Source organism: Typopeltis vanoorti, chromosome 11 (assembly GCF_054136105.1).
Source record: "Typopeltis vanoorti isolate ZY-2024b chromosome 11, IOZ_Tvanoo_1.0, whole genome shotgun sequence".
Classification (NCBI taxonomy): domain Eukaryota; kingdom Metazoa; phylum Arthropoda; class Arachnida; order Uropygi; family Thelyphonidae; genus Typopeltis; species Typopeltis vanoorti.
This window is the reverse complement of record NC_143559.1, coordinates 39,145,015-39,165,721: the sequence shown is the minus strand read 5'-3', so window position 1 is coordinate 39,165,721 and position 20,707 is coordinate 39,145,015. Positions and strand designations below refer to the sequence as shown.

Below are 20,707 nucleotides of genomic sequence, written 5' to 3'. Positions count from 1 at the left end.
ATCGTTATTATGTGTTATCCATAGTTATTCATCTTTCACCATTTCTGTCCCTCCTTTTCCTGTTCTTACGGAAATTCTCTTTTTAAATATCACATAAAAATGAAACCAATCCTAGGAATTCCGAAATGTTGTCCTTGAACAAAACAACTTTGGTTCTTGTATTTCTTTAAGTAATGGAAAATTATAAGTTTCTTACGGATAAATTAACTAAAATTAGTAAGGTTGAAGGGGGGGGGGGTTGAATATTTAAAAAAGAAATATCAGCGCCTTGAATTCCGTAACGAAGAATTCATGATATTTGTATTTCGACTAATAACACCAATCACAGAATATATATATTCCGAATCGGTGCAGGTGAAGCTTGCTTTTTGATAGACCCATATCGAGAAGCTAACATCATATATTTTGAAACAACTATTTAAAATATGACACTGATCTAATCTTTTTTTTATTATATTCTTATCATTTTATGTCTTCTTTTATGAAACCAGATTAACAAGACATTTTACTAAGTACAACGCTTTCTTTTCCTTGCTCGAAATTAAAGTAAACAAATGGTGACCTAGAGTTTATGGTTCCCGTTACGTGAGGAGCGTTTATGAAGTTATGATGGAACCCACCTCCTTGAAATTTGACCTCCTCTGTTCCTTGTCCATTTGAGATGGTATATAAACGTTGTTGACATAAACACTAACAAGCGGTACCAGTAACTAAAAGAGTTTAATAGAAAAATGATATTGAGAAGCAGCTGTTTTTAATCTAACAGATCGTAAAATCTCTGACCTTCAGCTATTATTTACTCCACTGCAATTTCTTTCTTTCTGATATCTCGCAACTAATGAATACGTTCCTGCGTTCGTTAAAAGTCTTACTGTTAAACAGCCCCTCCACGAGATATCGAAATACGTACTGTACTAGTTGTAAAATTCCAAGAATGAAAGGAATTTATCATCGAATATGAGGGTGGGGGTTCGGAAAGAATATTATTAATTCAATATACAGCGAATTTATATATATAATACAAAATTGCTACTAATGATTTGCGTGCGCGCTCACGATAACCTTTAGTATGTAATCTTTCTAATTTGAGGCCGTTCTGTACTTGAACGAGTACATATTAATTAGTAATTACTCTTGCTAATAAACTCCGAGATTTAAACTAGCTCAATATCAACGATGGAAGTCAGCATGTTACAATCGGCAGCATGGTTTCAAATCCAGGATATAAGTCTGTCATACCATACAGCCACAGTATTGAGCCCTCTATAGGTTGTGGAGAGCGTTCTCGCATTTTTTTCGAAACTGATCCCAGCACCTTGCTTTATTTATTTAACCTCCATATATTATTTGTGGTCTGGACCATCAGTTATCTCGATCTCTGTGAAATCTAGCAGCACCACACTCGAATGCTTTCGGGTTATTCAACTGCTGCTGTTTGCATCTGTGATCTCTTCTCGGTATATATGCTAAATTCCCTAAGAGGAAAAACAATTTTTTTTCCCTGCCTGAGTTATTCTTTTATTAGTTCCGAACAACTAGCTTATTTAAGATTTACGTGGCAATGTAGAAATGTATATTATGTTACTGAAAGTAAATCATGGCATGTTGACTAAGATAGTTCCATAACAAAAAAAGAAAGACTTGCACTTCTTTCTTTCATTTAAGAATAATACATGTGACAGATTAAAAAAAAGCAGCGTTGTGTCTCTAAAAAGATAAGTGTATTTTCATAAATAAATGTTTTTAATATTTTCTCTATTGATGCTACCAATGTTTTTTTGTTTTAAACCAGAGATTAGCAAATTAATAGTGGACAGAGCGGACACTACATGGTTTATTATTATTCTTTTATGTTAATTTCGCGCGAAAGATTGTAAAAATGTGTATATAGTACCGTGGTGGTAAGAATATCAGCTTGACCTCTGACCTCTAGTAAACAGATTAGTAGTGCGGCGCCAGGTGATCAAAATTTATTTACTACGTAAGAACATTCACAGACATCATGCTTACGATATGATTCAAATCCACACTGTTGGAGAATGGATACCTGTCAGATTATGTCCGCCTTACAAAATAAAATAAAAATGACACTGTTTTATGTTCATTGGTGGCAAAACACAATGGTGACGAAGATTTGATTTCGACTGCTCAAATTTTTAATGTATCCATTGTCTTAACTACACTGCTTTCATCATATTTCTGAACATAAGCTTTCTAATTACTTGAAAACTGTAGTTAGTTTCGGACCTTCCTGCTTAATTTTTTAATAAAAAAATTGTCAGTCGGAATCCGTTATGTATATCTGATAGTAATGCTTTCGGCAAAGAAAAAAAAAAGATTTAGCATAAATTTGAATAATTAGGTTACATAGACTAATGAACCAAAATAAGGTCCAACAACATTGTGCTGGTTTCGGAAGACCATATAAAATCCTAACCACGTTACATTATTTCTTTTGTTCGTGTGTAGAGATGTTTTTCAGTGTTTAATGCTACCAGCGTTTTTTTTTTTTTTTTTTTGTTTTAAACCAGAGATTAGCAAATTAATATTTGGACAATACGAACATTACATGGTCTATTATCATTCTTTTATTTTAACTAAAAAAAAAACAACTGAACTCCATTATCATTATAGAGTTTAAACATGCAGTTTCTGATAAAGGTTACATATGTATGTAAACTGTATAGATGTTTCATTACAGTGGTTATGGACTATATAATGGAGATGGCGATGTTATTTATTTATAGAATAAAATAATTAATGCGTACTTGAGGTCTTATAATTTTCTCACGGTATTGTGTCAGAACTAAAGATACATCTCAATGTTTGAGAACTTCATCGCCGGTATGCGATCACCATCCAACTATTGGAGGCTTGAAGGGGGGGGGGGGGGGCTTGCAAAAGTTCATATCTGGTCTCTAGAGCAGTGGTTCCAGACTATATATATATATGGTACTATCTTTAGTACGGTGAGCAGGTGGATTAAATAGTAGTAGCTTACGAACTATTAATAATAGAAAAAGCTTTTTAGCGCACTCGTGCTAATGTACTACAGGTTCACAATTTTTTGTGAATGGGAATTGATAAAAAAATGAAACTCCGTTGTTGTAATATCCAACAAGAGTATTTTGACTTTCTTTTGAGCCCTTGCAACTGATTCCACTATTCTGGAAATTGTTCATCGAGTCAGACTCTTTACACTGCGACTACAGGGAGTATCTGAAATCATTCGTTACCTGATATATATTTTAATCTCCGTAATGCGTGTGTGAGATATTTTTAGAAGTGATTGAGATGTTTTTATTATTTTCGGCAAGTTTCACGATCTGGCAAGTGGTGAAATTTTTGCTGTTATCATTATACTACCTAATTTCATTTCTGAATAGACTCACTGAGAATTTTTTAATCACACCGGGATTGTTTTTTTTTTTTTTTTTTAATCTGTAACTTTCACGTAATAAAAAAAATGTTTAACGAACAATTTTTGATGTAAATCCGCCACATTAGAAAATTATTTAAAAGAGCATTACTTAATGCTATATAGCATGATATTTAAAAATGTAAGATTATGCTAAGGAAACGTATCTTAACAATAACTAACTCCGAAGTATTTTGATTGTAGCTAGTATTCACTCGGTGCCCAGCTGAAAGTAATGAAAAGAGATACTTCCACTTTGATATCAAATTCACATACTACCCTGCAACCCGAACTGGTCCCCTTTGGTTTCAGACAGAAATGCAGTGAACTTGACTTTCAATGTTAATTGTATTTTATAGTTCCGCACTGTATATTTTTGTTTTTGCATTATTGTATTGGAATTTGTTCCTTGTATTGCAGTATATCTTAAGTAAATACTGAATTTATTTTATTTTATTTTATTTATTTGTATTTTATTTATTTTATTTTATTTATTTGTATTTTATTTATTTTTTTATTCTCTGTAATAAGTTTAGTTTGTCTATTTCAGTGCGATGCTGTTTGGTTGTCAGAACAAAACTGCATGAATACCAAAAAGCCAAAATGCATTTTCTTATTGAATGGACATAAAAGGTAGGTTTTGCAATGAATTTTTTTCCTTTAATCAAACCTACTTAATTTATATTACATTTGTAACAAAATTACGAGACCCCCACTTTTGTTTTAGGTTTCCATTCTCTGAATCAAATGAGATTTTTTTTTTTTTTTAAGAAACCTCATTTAGTGGCGGCCAAAAAATATGCAATTACATCTTATTTGATATAGCCAAATGAGTAATTTGCCATTACTAGACTCATATTTTACATGTTTCTGTCTTCAATTACAGAAGCAACCAAGACTCAGGCTATGTCTGTTAACTGCGTTTTTCTGGCCAGTTTGCCACTTCTGGGATGAAAAATCCAAGTTTCTAGGAGGAAATCCTCCACGAGCATATAAATTCAGTTAACTCAGTCTTATAAAAGGTTCTTAGACGGACATCAAAACCTCATCCACATCTATCATGATTAGATAGATGTGGATGAGGTTTTGATGTGCGGAATATTTGCCAATATCGGCATGGTTCACTTTTGAATTTAAATCGGACAATGTTTGGCATGTAATCAGGAAATTTCTCTATACAAAACCAGCCGATCCGTGATAAACGTTCATAGACATTTAGCACTTAAGTTTAACAGTATTTACATTTTTTTTAAATCAAATTCCTTTCAGCGATGGATTCATTAAAATTGTGCGATTCCATTTGGATTTAAGAAAAAAAAAGGGGGGGGGGAACAGTAACCAAATATCTCTTATGAACTTTCTAGAATAGAAATTATTTCTTACTTTAAAGGTTTGGAAAATTATTGCTCATGCTTATACGAGTAGGTACATTTCATCGTTAACTGTTATTACAATTTGTGTGATCGTACAGTGAAGAAAATTTCATTGTTATTACCACATCGAGTACTTGAATTCCCTACTGTTTGTAACCTAGTTGATCTATCTGTTTTGATAATCGGTTATGTTACAACCATGATATCAGACCAAGCTGGTATCAAGGAGGGTGTTTATAGAACGTGCCAGCTGCTGGTGGCACTCCCGAAAATTAAATCATACTTGACAGTAAACTGCAATGTTTCTCGTTTAGTCCTTTACTAACGTAAGAGATAGACCGCCAACTAAAGTTAGCACTTAAAATGGCTTCACCCAAAAGAGGTGTGCTATGAGATACTGAGGCAATTTGATGCGAAGTTAATTGCCTTTGTATTATATACAAACAAACTACTCCTGAAGATATTTCACATGCAAAATTGTGCTTCTCACGTTTAGGTGAATATAATCTCTTGTCAACTATTATTTACTTTTTAACCAAGGAGGTGTGTGTGGAAGGGGGGGGGGATATGCTACCGATTATTGCTCCAAAATCTACGAAATAATTTTATGCAAATATAAAAATTGCAGATAACTATAAATACATAGGATGGAGAAAATGTCACGGAATCTATCACAATAATACAATTGGTTCATTACAAATGATTTAAAACCAAATCCAGATGAAGAAGACCAGGGAACACGATCTAAAATTTGGTTCGACGTATTCATCGTTTGGCCCGGCTCTATTGCCCACTTAGAAGAATTTTTCGCACGTACCTTGATAATATCCACCCTCGGATTAAATTTACTGTTGAATTAGAAGTAAACAAGTCTACCATTTTTAGACACAATGGTAGAAGTATCCCATCAGAACACACTCAATTTCTCAGTGTATAAGAAGCCAATAAACACCGGACGATATTTGCATGCCACAAAATCTCCACTAATATAGATAAAAGAAACGAAGAGCTCGACTTACCTAAGCACCATCCTACCCAAGGATGATTACAATAGAACATTAGTCAACAAAATTCTACATCAACCTCCTAGACAGTTAGATGAACTTGAAAGACAAGACTTCAGGGGAACAGTGATTCCCTCTTATACAGTCATTCACAGACAAAATATTAAGGATACTACGTCAACAAAATATAAAGGAGGATTTCTACCCCTTCAATAAGATCTTTGATCTCCTGAAATCCCCCCTCCCCCATCCACCTCTCAAGAAACCTGGTGTCGACAAAAATTAATTGTACTTGTGGTTTGCACAAATAGGACAGGTAAGCAGTTTGGGAGAAACACGCCAATCCAAATGCATCAAGGATGTATATAGAACGAAAGGAAGCACGAAATCGGGACTGGCAGTGCATACAACTGAAACCAAATATACATTACATTTTTTTTTTTCTCAAGAGCGTCCAAGGAGTCAGCTAAAATGATCAAACATCATCATCATCAACAGTGTAATTTAAAACAAAGGCTGATTCTATATCCATTCTGCTCTTCTTCAACACGACACGCACGCGGTTTCCAGTGGTCTGGAATCAACAACAACGGGAACTTGTAGCTATTCTGGCATCTCTTATGTTCCTTAGAAATTTCCTTAGTGGCCGTTCGATGTTATATTAACATTGTTAGCAATAATAGACGTTGACATGACTCACTTACATAATTTAATTTCTGAAAGTTATCGCATTCAGTCAAAAATTGAAATAACATCTGTGCCACAATGGGATTCAAACCGAATTTTAGCAAAGTTCAAAACGTCGCATTCATTACAATTCCTAATAGTAGTCTAAGAACGAGTATTGTTATCTTAATTACATTTAAATAGTTTAGTTTAAAAAGGCACCAGAAATTTTATGGCAAAAATTGCTTATGTTGTCTACATTTAGTTATATAACGAAGAGATTTCCTGTTAAATATGGAGTGGATAACGCGCGTTTGATTTTTTACTGACAAGATATTGGTTCGAATTCCACTGTTGCGTAGATATTTTTAAAATTCTTCCCAGCTCTGGAACTTATTAGAAAATCTATTTAACACACACACACACACACACACACACACACACACACACACACACACACACACACACACACACACACACACAAAAAAAACCCTGGGAGGAAAAGATTATTTCCATCACTCGGTGTGATGCACCATTGTTCTACATAATGGAAGTCTTAAGTGACATAAAACCATCTTCTCGGTTTTGGAAACTTGTTAGAATTGTCCATTAAAAATGTAATTTTTTTTAAAAATTATTTTTTATGTGACTCTCGCCCACGAAAGGTTTAAACCTGTAGTACATTAGTATTCTAGGTCTCCACCTAGTAAGGATTTTTTTTTTTCATTTTTCGAAATTTTTATAATTTTGTTTTGTATTTTTTATTCTTTTTTTATCTGTTCCAAATAAAAATTCTTTTTATCTGACCCTGCTCTAAAGACCAGTCATGCAACTTTTGCATCACTGCCTTACATAGTGGAAGCCCGAAGTGGCATAAAACCATGTTGCGTTTCTCTGATTATGTACAGTATATGCACCAAAGTTGTACAGTAAAGGGCATTGAAATTCATGAGAGACACTGTGCCAGAATACTCCTTACTGTCCAGCGTAGTTCATCATTCCTATTCATTCATCATTTCATTCCCAATACTGGCGCATATACATGTTAGGAATTGTCATTATTATCAATAAGACATTTGATCCAATAAAACCAAATGATCCTTTCCTCAAGTCTAGAAGTGCTTACCCGAAGTCTACGAAACTGGCAAATTTTAAAATCAGTGTGGTAACTTTTCTGATTTGGGCAGTATGGTTCTTAGTGTTTGAGACTGCAATGTATGGTAACAACTAACTCATTTACTCCGAGCCTTATTTAAGACTCGATTAAAACAAAAACAAACAGCCCTAACTTCTTAGTTGTCGATTGCCAGCTAACATTCTTGATGCTCAGTCCCCCGTCCCCAGAAAAACTAATTCCCACTTGAGGAACTATGCATTCTGCGTTGAGAATCATCGCCATGACATTCATGCATGCTAACCCCGCGTAGTATTCGCAGAGACTCTCAAACGATCGTACTTGTTGTACGTGATTGCTTAAAGGTCAAATTGAAGGTTATTGGCTATGCTTGTGTGTTATTTCCCTTTGATACTGTGCGTGTACGACGTGAAGCGTGAGGTTTCCATTTAAATAAAACACTATCTTTACATTATCGTTACCAATAATAATAAATAAAAATATATAATCATTTTCCTTGAGGGTGTCCTCAAACGATCTACCACATGGCATTGATAGTGTAATAATATTTCATTACTAGTTTCTGGGCTTTGAATTTAGTGTATTATTGGTTTGTGTCTATTATGATCAGCTTTCAATCTTCTAAATCGAAACTCCTAATATCAGCCCACTAATATTGTGATCCTCCTCTGGCTATCTTTTTTTCCCTGTTTAAACAACCAGTATGTTGGAAGTAAATACACTTCCAACACGAAGAAGCTTAAAAAGTTTCAGTTTTCCCGTTCATTGAAAACGCATCTCGATGATCACATCCCTACCCAGTAGCTTGATTGTATTGCCTTACAAAAATTGTCTACCCAAGTGTTTAGGGTGCAAAGGGCTTTAGTTTCTCTTTGAATTTTTTTGTCTATGGGAGGGGCGGATAGATGAAAGATCGGTGTACCACATAGAAGTAGAAAGACGGAATGCATTGCTCGGTCGCATTTTGTATACTTCAGTCGCTTATAAAGGACAGTTCTAATAAACTGATTTGAATTATACGTGCCATACGCAGACCCGCTGAACTATGTACTGATGATGGTATTTTTGAGAAACCTGCTGTAAGTGTTAATTGAAAATTCTTGATTGATGAGATACGTGGCTCCCTATTCTTATTTTTATGTATTTATTTTTACTTTTTGATCACTGAAAAACCGGTAGTTTTTTATTTTATTTTATTTATTTTTAATGCAGACAACTGTAATTCTAGTAATTAACTGTTCAGTATCTGACCCATGTGCATATAATATTCTAACTTAGAATGACTACAATAAATTGAAGTTATGCATATCTCTTAACTCATCCTGTATATTCGACTTTATGTCAGAAGGAGGGACCTCCTAAGTGATTTACTGACAAATCCTAAAGGATCCTTCAAATGCAAAAGAAAAAGATGCATTTGATATTTACTTAGAAGCGTTGAGCTCAAAACATTCTGAACAATTTCCCGCCCACTCCAACTCTTTACTTTTCCTAGCTACCTCATCGAATGAATTTGCAGTTGAGCCGATTCAGTTATTAAAACTGTTTGCGATATGTTACTGCAATTTGGATAGAGATGTTAATTTGCAAGCGGTGAATATTCAAGTGGTCTTTTTTTGTCATCTACATAATACTGTCAGTGATAATTCAATGATTATTCATATCCTAGCGTGCTTTTATAGCAGTTGTCTTTCCTGTTATGGGGTGGGTGGAAAGTGACGTCATACACGTGCATATTTCAGAGGGGGGGGGCTCTCAAGACAGCGAATACAATTATTGCAATTCAGCATCAGAAAAACTGGATATACCTGGCTATACAGAATTAGACCATCACTGAATACAACTCTTAAAACAAGTTCTGTAGTAGTTCCCTTCGGCTTCATCGTTCGGATAAGTGAAGCCTGTTCCACGTACCTTATAATTGTCATACAGTAACAGTAATCAGAAAAGCTGCTGCAAATCATGAATCCGAACTAAAGCATAATCGTTGCACGCGAGAAAATTATGTGTTGCAAGTTCATAGTTCTTGAAAAGTCCTCGATTCGTGTTTTGACCAAATGTCCAACAATGGAACAGTATTTCATCTTAGGAATTCTACTTGTGACAGCTCTTTTCATCTGCTCTGCTGGATATATGGACAACCTCCCTTCTTTAACTTTCACTGAACTTAAAACACGTCTAGTCAGTCACACCCTTCCAACTAGAAGTTGTAACGATAATTTGAATTTCTAATATTGTGAACCTTGTGGTCATGTTTTTATTGTGATTGATGGATGGAAAAGAGGGGAATGATCAAGAATGTTATGCAAAATAAAATTCTAGTAACTGGAATTTTCATCGGTAAAATTATTTTTGCACATCATAAAATGCTTTAGAATATTTTCTCGCTGATTACCAAATCCACTGGCGTATTAAAACTTGATCAGAAGTATTCAGCGATTGATAGTAGGAGAAAAAAAAATTCTAAAAAAACTTGATGATCACTAGCCTAGTTTTTATATTCGTATATCAGTTTGGGGAATGTTTTAGAGATACATAATTTTATGCGAAACATAAAACACTATCCTTTATTCACGAATTAATCTAGGTCATTGGTGAGCAACCTTTTTTTCGTAGTGGACTACATCACCTGAGTTTATGAACCTCGCTGGTCACACTTGGGTTCACATGTTGCTTTAAAAATTTTCATTTCACATTATCGCGTAACAAAAGCATTACAGTATAATTAAAACAAGAAAAATTACTAATAGTGCTATTTTTATTATTTGAATTTTTAATGTTCTCAGTATACGAGAATATTTTGAGATAGTTTGAGAATAGCAGCTTTTTAACTTCAGTACTGTCATTTTTCTTGCTTGCCCATCATTGATCCATGTTGCCTTGACAAGGCATGTGCAACATATTTATAACCGTCCACAGCAACAAATGAAGAAACCATCAAAAAAATCCATTCTATGGTGTCGAAAGACCAACGAATTAAAGTGCGCGAGATTGTTAGACTATGAACATCTCAACTGAACGGGTACACCGTAACATAACCTTTGCGAACACCTTTCACATAACATTAGTTATGTGAAAGGTGTTCGCAAGGTGGGTACCACATTTGCTGACACCGCAACAAGAAACACGTTCGATGTCAAATTTCGAAAGTGTTTGGAGCGTTTTACGAGGAATCGGACCGATTTTGTGAGAAGATATTTGACTACTGATGAGACTAGTATCCATCACCCGAAACAGGGTACATCCAAACCAATGGAAACATTCCGAATCTCAACCTCTGAAGAAGGCAAAGTCATGGCGTCAGTCCTCTGGAATTCCAAGATGATAATAATAGTAATCGATTATCTTACAAAAGGCCAAACCATAAAGTACTGGGGCTAACTTTCTACAACAATTATACGGAAAAAATCACGAGAAAAGGGCTAAGAATTGCCAAGAAAAATGTGCTGTTCACGTGACATCGCCTTATGCTCTGCATCGCAGTGGCCAAACTTTATGAAATGGGCTTCGAATTGTTGCCGCATTCCCGTATTGGTTCGACTTCTTCCTGTACCCGAAACTTAAAATTTTCCGATGAAAAATGAAGAAGTTATTGGAACAGCTGAATGCTTTTTTTCAGAACCTCGAGAAATCGCCCGATAAGGATGAGGTAACTTCATTGCAGCACCTTTTGCACCAAACGTATTAGTCTAAGAGGAGACTGTGTTGGAAAATAAAAATGACTTCAAACTAATCTGTAGTTTGTTTCTGTGTCAGCTTATGAAATTTTCTAAGGTAGGCACACTAGCGGGCCTACCTTAGTTTGAGATTGATCCACATCTTTATTAGAGACGGAGGAAAGCGTGCAGAAGATAAGTGGCTTTAACTTTATAAGCTCTCCATAGCATCTGCTATTGAGTTTCCCACTTTAAACGATACATTAAAATTTCAATCAAATGTAACTTTTTTATGTGCTTCATATAAAGCATATTTGTTTCGAGAAAGCTGCTTGTGATTATTCGTCTCTTATTATCACAACTTCTTCACACGAGTGGTGGGGTGAGAATACATGATCATTTGATTGAAAATATTGGGTGTTATAATTTTTCCTTACAAAAAGTATTGTCTAGTTTATTTTAAGGAATATTAATTAATATAAGGCAGCTCGAGCATTAATTTTACTGACGTATTTATTATAAATGGGGGTGACAAGTTGGTTTCCTTTGTGTAACTATAAACAACCAAAGGACACGCTTCAATAAATTTTACAAATGGCATAATTTAAAAATCCCTTGCGTCTCCCTTTTGATGTTGCTTTCTGTGACAAGGCGGTATAAATACTATGAAGTATGGGCAAGAAGAAGAATCCGAGATAGGGCAGTAGGTATTGATCTTTTGGTACGAGAGGAATATAGTTTTTTGACTAAAGGTAAGTTGTCCAGTCTCGCAAAAATTAGGGTGGCAGGGATTGGCCACCCTAATTTTTCATCGCACATGACTGGTCAGAGAACACAGATTACAGTTTACAGACAATATGCTGGTCTAGTTGCAGTGGCATAATCTAAATCAACCAACCGGTTTCCCAGTTGATGAAAGTCCGATGTCATGTATATTGACAACCTTAATTTAAAAAAAAAATTTAAAAAACTAAAAAAACTTGTGTTTTAGACACAGCTATATTTAACTGTGTGACTAAAATTTGTTTAGCACAAAGTCACACTAGTTATGTTTCGGATGAAGGACGATGAACAACTAAAAGAACACACGCACACACAAACAAAGGGTTTTTAGATATTTTCCGCTGTGATCTTGAAATCTGAAGTGTCTAGTGGCCTCCAAATTTTGCCTATGGCAGACCAGCATAAAAAGGACCGGAGGACTGGTTAATATGAAGGGCTGACATTTTAACATGCTGCCACATGCATAAATAAAACATTTCCAACAGGTCATTAAAGTATTATTTATTACTACGATATTACAGTAATGGTTTATAACTACAACATCATGCTATTATGGAATCTCGACGACACATCATATTAAAAGGGGAAAAAAAAAGAAATATCAGATGACATTTATTCCACAGACCGGTTGTGAAAGTTTCCTTTTCTCCTTGAAAAAACGGTGGAACAAACCAATCTGAGAAGACATAATTGACAAACAATACACTAAAGCGTCGTGACTTAGTTGTTTCCACGATAATTGAAATAATCCAACCCACTTAGCTAAGAGATTAGATTTAAGTACAGTCATCCCTCGACTTACGTCGGGGTTTCGTTCCATCCGACAGAACGTAAGTCGATACATTAAATCAACAGAGTTATAGGGGTTAGGGACTTGACAATAATAGGTATATTGTCATTTTAATTTTTAAACCTTATTATAAAATTGTACTGTGTGTGTGTGTGTTACTGGCATTATAAAACAGTAGAATAATCATCCAAATCTTCCACAATCACATCTTCATTACCTTCCCTGTTGGAAGGACCAGGCTGTGGCTCTTCTGGTGTAACCTTTTTTTTTTTTTTTATGAAAATGTCCAATGTGCTTTGCTTATTTCTCCTTTCTTTTCATCATAAATTTATTCTTAGCAAGCAAACGCATCATGTACTTTCGTTTTTATTATTAAGTAGCGTTGGACATTGGCGTCCATATCTTCAGCCATTTTGAGAACATCGCTAACTGCAAAGAACATTTCTGCAAGTCCCTTCACTGTGAATTGTTTAACTATCTCTCCTTGTTTCTCTTTTCCTCTTCCTTTTCTCGTTCTTCCTCTTCATTTTCTCGTTCTTTCTCTTCTGCAGCACGTTGAGTTCGACCAATTCTTCGTTGGTCACCTCTTCAGGTGGACTTCCTATGAGTTGAACTACGTCGTCATCATTCACTTCGAGAATCAGGTTGTTTGCTAGGCCCACTATTTCTTCACTAAATTTACATCTTCATTTTTTTTTTCAAAACTTCCAAAATCGTGCACAAACCTTTTTAATGTCTTTTTCCATATGCCACTCATACATTGAGAGGTCACTTCGTCCCAATCTACAGCAATATTTTTAATAGCATGATAAATATTGAATTCTTTCCAGAATTGCATGGGAGTCTGGTCGTTTCTTTCATTAGCAGAAATGGCTTGTGAAAAAGTTCTCCATGGATAATAAACCTTAAAGTATGAACTCCCTAATCCATCCGTTGGATCAATGAAGTAGTGTTTGGAGGGAGAAACATGACCTTGAACCGGTATAAGACGGATGACCTGGAGCATTATCTAGAATTAATAGAATTTTAAATTCTACATTTTCTTTCACACAATAGCTTTCCATTTCACTCCATAAGAGTTGATTAAGGCATCCTCTAACAATTTTTGAGTCATCCACGAGTTCTTATATCTCCGCTAATGAACTGGAAGAGTATGTTTCCTAATGTTTTTGAAGACTCGTGGATTCTCACTGTGCCATATCCCAAATGATTTCAGTTTATATCCTACCACATTACCCCCTAACAGAATCGTTATAAAATCTTTAAGAGCTTTGAAACCAAGATTTTATCTTTTTGTAAATGAATTGTCCGCTCGGGCATTTTTTCCGAAGCAAGGTCTCATCCATATTAAATATTTGCTGTGGCAAATAATTTTCCTCCGTAATAATTTTATCCGATTTCTCCACAAACTCCTTGGCAGTTTTCTCTTCGGAACTTGCAGATTCACCATACATTTTCACGTTATGCAGTGCAAAACGCTGCTTGAATCTCATGAACCAGCCGGAAGAAGCGTTGAATTCGTAGTCGTAATCGGGTCCTGCTTTCTCCTTCATCATGTTGAAGAGATTTAGTGCCTTAGCGGTTATGATTATAGTGTTAAGAGGTATGCGCTTTTGTTTCAGGTCCTCTATGCATGATGGAAGAAGTAGCTTTTCTAATCATTGATAGGACCTTGTCGTAGCTTCGTCACTACGACATTGCCTTTTTCTGTGATTCTTCACTAGATTTTTTAATTGGGTGTGTAGGGGCCATTTTGCACAAAATGTCGCGAAAAAGTTAACAATCAATACACAAATAACATATTTTTCAAACACAAATCAACAAAGTAACTGTTGAAGCCAAGTGCCCACTGCTATTGGAGGTTGCCACTGAATGCGATGTTGCGTCTTGTTCGAAAGTATAGTCGAAAATGTTATTTATTCCATTATGGGATCACGGACGTAAGTCGAGCGATGACTGTATTTATAGACAGCATCACTTCAACAAAAATAAATTAGTGTATACGTTAATCATTTTCACAATAAGCAACAAACTTAACCCGGTACATCAGTGCTTATCGCAGAAGCCTCAAGTTACTGAAATTCCAATCCTGAAAAGAGAATGATCTAAGTAATCTTGAATCTCCAGTTCATGGAACTCTTTTGTGCTGCTCATATACGTTTATGTTATTTATCAATCATAACAGATATATCCTCACTATAAATGTCATATTAAAAGTATCCTTCCAAAGTATTATACGTATCATTCAAAATTTTAATACAGTATTTTGAAGTAATGGTATTTAATATATAACAAATTTCTTTTGTATTCTATACTAAATTCTTAATCGTGATGTACGAAATATTATTTTATTTTTTATATAATTTTTCCAAAAGCAGTTGATATCTTGCAGCTTCACTTCCTCCTCGATCCAAAAAAAGAACTTGCTTATCTTCACTGATCGACAGCCCGTGTGTTGAACGTTTAGCCTTTTAACTTTTATGGCCCAAATTAGTCCATAGTTGCTTATCTTATTACAACTGTGACGTTTATCTTTATTTTATATTTTTTATGTGAATCTTACTCGCCAAAGGTTGAAAACTTGTTGTTCATTAGTATTGTGTGTTTGGGCTAAAGATTACATAATCCGAAACCCCGCTACCTAGATCAACTCACACTGAACGATTAAAATCATCTCCTACCCTTGACAAGCATCCATGCCACACAGTGGGAATCGAACCCGTAGCTTTTGGCTAGAGGGCGAAGATACCACCACTCATTCAACCGAACCGACAACTGATACTGAAGAAAGGCTTGTCCATTCCCCCCCCCCCCCTCTAGTGATACTTTTGAAGTTCTTGCCGCTAATGGTTTAGTGCTATCTGATGTATTACACGATTTCTTCGTAATGTTTATTCATACTTAAAGGAACTTAATAATAATTAAAGTTAATTATATATTTCTGCTGTAAGTTTTCCACAGAATAAATTTTCTTAATTTTATTACATTACCGTAATTTAAAATAACTTTACTAATGTTAATAGTTGCTACGATTTTCTTTATAGAAAAGTTTAGTTTTAGTTTCCGGAGGTCATAAGAATAAACAAACAAAAAAAAGTATAATATAATCTTGCTTTTATAATTACTGACAGTTTTCATTGCTATATACAAAGTTCGGCTCATTGAGAAAACATAAAATAAAAACTTCCATCATTAAATAGCATCCAGAATCAAATTCCTCTAGCAGATAATAATTTGAAAGCAAACACCAAGCAGTGCTTGTTTTCTCGACTTATTTTAACAAAGAATTGGAAATAACAATTTCAAATTGTTTGTTGAATTTGAAAATGACAATTTCAGTTAAGATTTATACTTGATAATATATCCGGAATTTGTTGAGAGAAAAATATATGCTAAATAAGATATTGCTTTATTTTATAATCCTATTATTAAAAGCTGTTTCGTTTTTTATATTTAAAATTATTCAGGACCGGTTATATAAAACTTGAAAGGCACGAGCCTTAGGCAGTGAAAGAAGTTTTCGGAATCATATTTGAGTAACATGGTAAACAGTTTTGAAATACCTGTTGTAACTCTGCAAGAATAGAGCTTACGGTAACGATTGCGCAAGAAGATTCCCGAAGTTGCAAATTATATTCGTTTTGACAGGTTAATTGAGCGAAATGCCGTGACTTCGTATTTGTAAGCGTGTGTGGGCCGCCTTTTCTAAATAATTAAAAAAAAAAAAATGACATAGTTACTACGCGAACGTGTTTATTTCTTTCCTGGAAATTTCTTGAATAATTTTCTATTTACATGGTTCGCTTCTTTGGCTAAATTCAAATTAAGAAAGAACATGTGCAATATATGAATTATGTGCTGCATGTTCTGATTTCAGCGTGATCAGATCTTCAATATTTTTAATTATTATATTTATTTACTTATTATTACATCTTTATTTTATATTTATTTATTTTTATTTTTTGAAGGGTGAAATTAATCCGAACCAACGACGACAACAAAAAAGAAATATTGATGACCACATTTCACAATCTTCACTTCTCCGAGTTGAGAAATAGTTATATACAGTAATCTATTAGTCAATGTTTAAATTTCTTAAGAGTGAGTGTTCCATCAGCTATATATCTAGCTCACCAGAAATGCTTAAAGAACGGGAATTTGTTGCTGAATATACCAACTATCCATTTATCAAAACAGTGTGTGAAATATTAGGTGTATGTGAGATTATCAAAGGATGTGTAATCTGTCACCAAGCTTGGAACTATGCCACGCAGTTGATAGTGTCAACTGCAGAGTCCTGTGTCTCGGTTTCTACTCCGCAGATATTCTCAGCATATTATGAATGAGTGAGTAGTTATCTCCGCTTCTCTGTCTACAAAAAAGTAGTATCGTACTAGAGGCTAAGAATTGGTTTCAAGGTTAAGGATGGCAAAATCTAATCCTTCGAGATTATAGTGTACAAATGAACTAAATCTTTGGGTCAAAAATCATTCAGTCTTGCTAAATATATCGATATTTTGCAGATTTGATGTGGTTACGCTTGTTCTAGAACTGTGATCAAAATCACTCCTTGACTTTCAGGAATTCGCGAAGAGCCAAAACATATCCGGCATCGCAGGTGCATTTGCTTCAGGTGCACCTTACCCGATTAATTTCTTCAACAATGTTGTTCCATTACTGCTTTTCTGTAATGGTGTGATGATAGTGCTTCTCCTGTGTTGTGCCATCTGTTCGCCACATCAGTTAAAAAGCTATGTCTATTCTTCAACAATTCCCGCAACTGATGGTTAGCGATTAACAAGTAAGCAAGCAAGCATTCCTGATAAGAAAAATCAGCATAAATGCTGACTGTCGAAAGCCACGATACTTCAGTTAGCGTCATTGCTCCGCATAATTTTATAGATTAACTTGATTTAAAAAAATCTAATTGTTTGGTGCAAAGTTGTCCTAAATCAGTTCTCTCAATCAATCAGTCTATTTATATAAAATAAGCCCCCCCCCCAACGCCCTTTTATTCCTCCAAGGTAATATTGCGCAGCACTTTTTTTTTTTTTTTATTAATAGCCACCCGGTTCGGCGATGTGTGTGTATGTATACACATTAAACATTGCCTCAGCTTATAAACTTCTCTGATTAGTGTTGCATTGCCTACATCAAGTGCATTCATTACTTAAATATAGTATTACTACAGTTTATGTCAATCTCTCACCTGAAATTTTTTTATCAGCTGTGGTACATAAGTATCGTTGGTTAACCCGTTGAGGAAAGAGGATAAATTTATTCACACGATTAAAATAATTGTAAACCGAAGTAAATACATGAAGAATGACTACTTTAAAAATCTAGAGTTCTCATCTTTTTGTTCATCTTACAGAAGCTAACTAATTATGTGGATTCGAAGTTGTACCGAGTAGTGATGGGCTATGAATAATGTCTTGTATATTAACAGGTCATAAGGAAAGGGGTTTATAGACGTTTTAGAGTGAAGAAATTGCTCATCTCTGTGATAAGAATTGAAGTGAATCAGTCGAGAGAGAGAGGATTATTAATTACACAGATTCCCGATTAATCTGCGAGAATAATAAAAATGTATATATAAAGCTGTCATTGCACAACAAACATTAGAATAGTTTGAGATAAGGACTAGTGCGAAATAGAGTTGTGCAATGTTCTGTCTACATTTAAACATAATTATGGAAAAATTCAAATATAACGCGAAAAATAAGATAGATGAAATTTCATCACAGTTAAAAGATATAGACTGTGCAGACAACTAACATAATAATCAAAATACTGATATATAAGCAAAATATATAAGTAAAAGGTAGCGGAAAAGGTTTGACTTAAAAAAAAAAAAAAAAAAACTCCCGCAGTAATTAATTAGATAGCATACATAGAAAAAGTGGAAAAATTTAAATATTTAGGAGTAATGATCACATGCCAACCAAAAAAGAAGATAGAAGTGTAGAATCGAATAAAAATAGGTAATCAAACTTTTTATGATTATTATTATTCTCTCGTGTGTATTCAGCTCCAAAGATATCCGTTAGAAGACTAAAGTACAATCAATAATTTGTCTAGTTATCTACGGATGTGAAAAAACTTAGATATTTTCAGCTTTTGAAAGGAAAATCTTTAGAAAACTGTTTGGTCCAGGGAATGAAAATAATCTCTGGAGGATCAAACGTAATCAACCTACAGTATCTAGTTTAATCAAATTAAAAAAAAAAAAGTTGCAGTGGACAGTACATGTTTTCCTATAGAAAGTGACAATATTCTTAAGAAGGGTATAAATAGTAAAATTCTTGATAAAATAAAAATTGCACTGATGCCATTAGTGAAGATAGCAACACCCTCGCTTGTCCAAAGAGAAGTAAGGTTTGGGCAGACCGGGTTGGAGGCAACAAATTCAGCAGGCCAAGACTCGACTTTAGAGCTATGGGAGGAAGAAGAAAAAGATACACTAGAAGTTAATTTGGTATACCTAGGAGCTCTTGTTTTACCTTCCACCTCTTGTTTCACTTCCACCATAGGTGGAAATGACGAGGATATAAAACAAAGCTTGACAAAAGCAAGTACTGCTTTATATGAAAATATGGTTAATATATTTTCCTGTTGCTGACTTGGTTGGCCGAGTGGTTAGCGTACCCAGTCGACATCGTCAATGTCGACTGAGCTACAGAAACTCCCTTGGGATTTACAGTGGATAAAAGATCACTGCTGTGCAGAAAGAAAATTGTAGATATAAGAATCGAGTCCTGGAGCGCTTTTGCGATGTTAGAAAAACTTAAGGATAAGCATCCATCCTAACTTTTCTCTTCTGCATATAGTGAGCATTGTTTGGAATTAAGGCCTTGAGGCCAGTATATTATGTCGTTAATTGCGTGTGTTTTTGACTAGTTTGTGTTATCTAGGAGAAAAAGGCCTGTCAAATCCGTATGAGAATTGCCAACTTAACTTTACATGAGATGCCCTTATGTCTTGCGTCCAAGACAAGATTATAACCGGGGACTTTTCAGGGCCGTGCTGTATCGTCTTCATAGCTACACTATTGAGGGTAGCATGCAGTGGCCAAAATAGAAATTGTCTACCCATTTAAAAATTAAGAACATAGAATGATGGAGAACGTTCTTAGAAGCTAAGTAGTTCTTAATTTTTTTTTTTTTTTTAAAGCAAAAACGCAATTAGATGAAACTCAATGAAAGCAAAATATACATTTACTCTAAGAAAGGTAATTAAAGCCGTAGTTATACTGTTTACTAATGTAACCAATCAAAAATATTTAGTAAGAGAAATATTAAAGGCTCATTCGTTGAACGGAAACACGACACTGTTAATTATTTTGTCGGCATCCGTGATCGGATCACTAGGATTGAATGGATAAGATCGAACTAGGTAACAAGGACGGAATTTGTATATGTGTAATTGCACTCAGATAATGTATGATTTGACATGAAAAATATTTTGATAATGAACAGAATGTCGCAATGCAACTTGTTTTCATAACAGAATGTAGTAGTATTCGGACAACTTCACAGCTGATTATTACTTCAAAATAAATATTTTTCCCTCCTCATTTTATGCTCCAAATGAATAGAGCTTGTTTATCCTATTATTAAACATACTTTTCTGTTTACTAACCAGACTATATAAAATCAACCACGAAAAACCTTTGGTATTGAATAATGTTTCATGTTTACGTATGGTTGCAAGCGAATAATTCATAAATCCAAATAATTTTTTAGTATCCAGTTTCCCTTCCATGTTTGTGTGCGTGCAATTTTTTTCACAGTTTAGACGAGTGTTCCGGGTTTTATATTAACACGATCTTCATGATTATTTAGAGGAAAGAGGTAAAAACGTTGAAGTTGTTTAAAAATCC

The 20,707-nt window shown here is 34.5% G+C and overlaps 1 protein-coding gene across 7 annotated transcripts in view; it reads left to right on the top strand.

Moving 5' to 3' along the window:
* ex (FERM domain containing expanded) overlaps positions 1 to 20,707 on the top strand; it is a 268,471-nt gene that overhangs the window by 114,321 nt on the left and 133,443 nt on the right. For 6 of the 7 annotated variants that reach the window (XM_090400073.1, XM_090400074.1, XM_090400079.1 and 3 more), the window contains one exon: positions 3,969 to 4,051. The gene's annotated coding sequence lies outside the window, so the exon portion shown is untranslated. Of the gene's footprint in view, positions 1 to 3,954; positions 4,052 to 20,707 lie in introns of all 7 variants that reach the window. The other variant, XM_090400077.1, reaches the window with a different exon arrangement.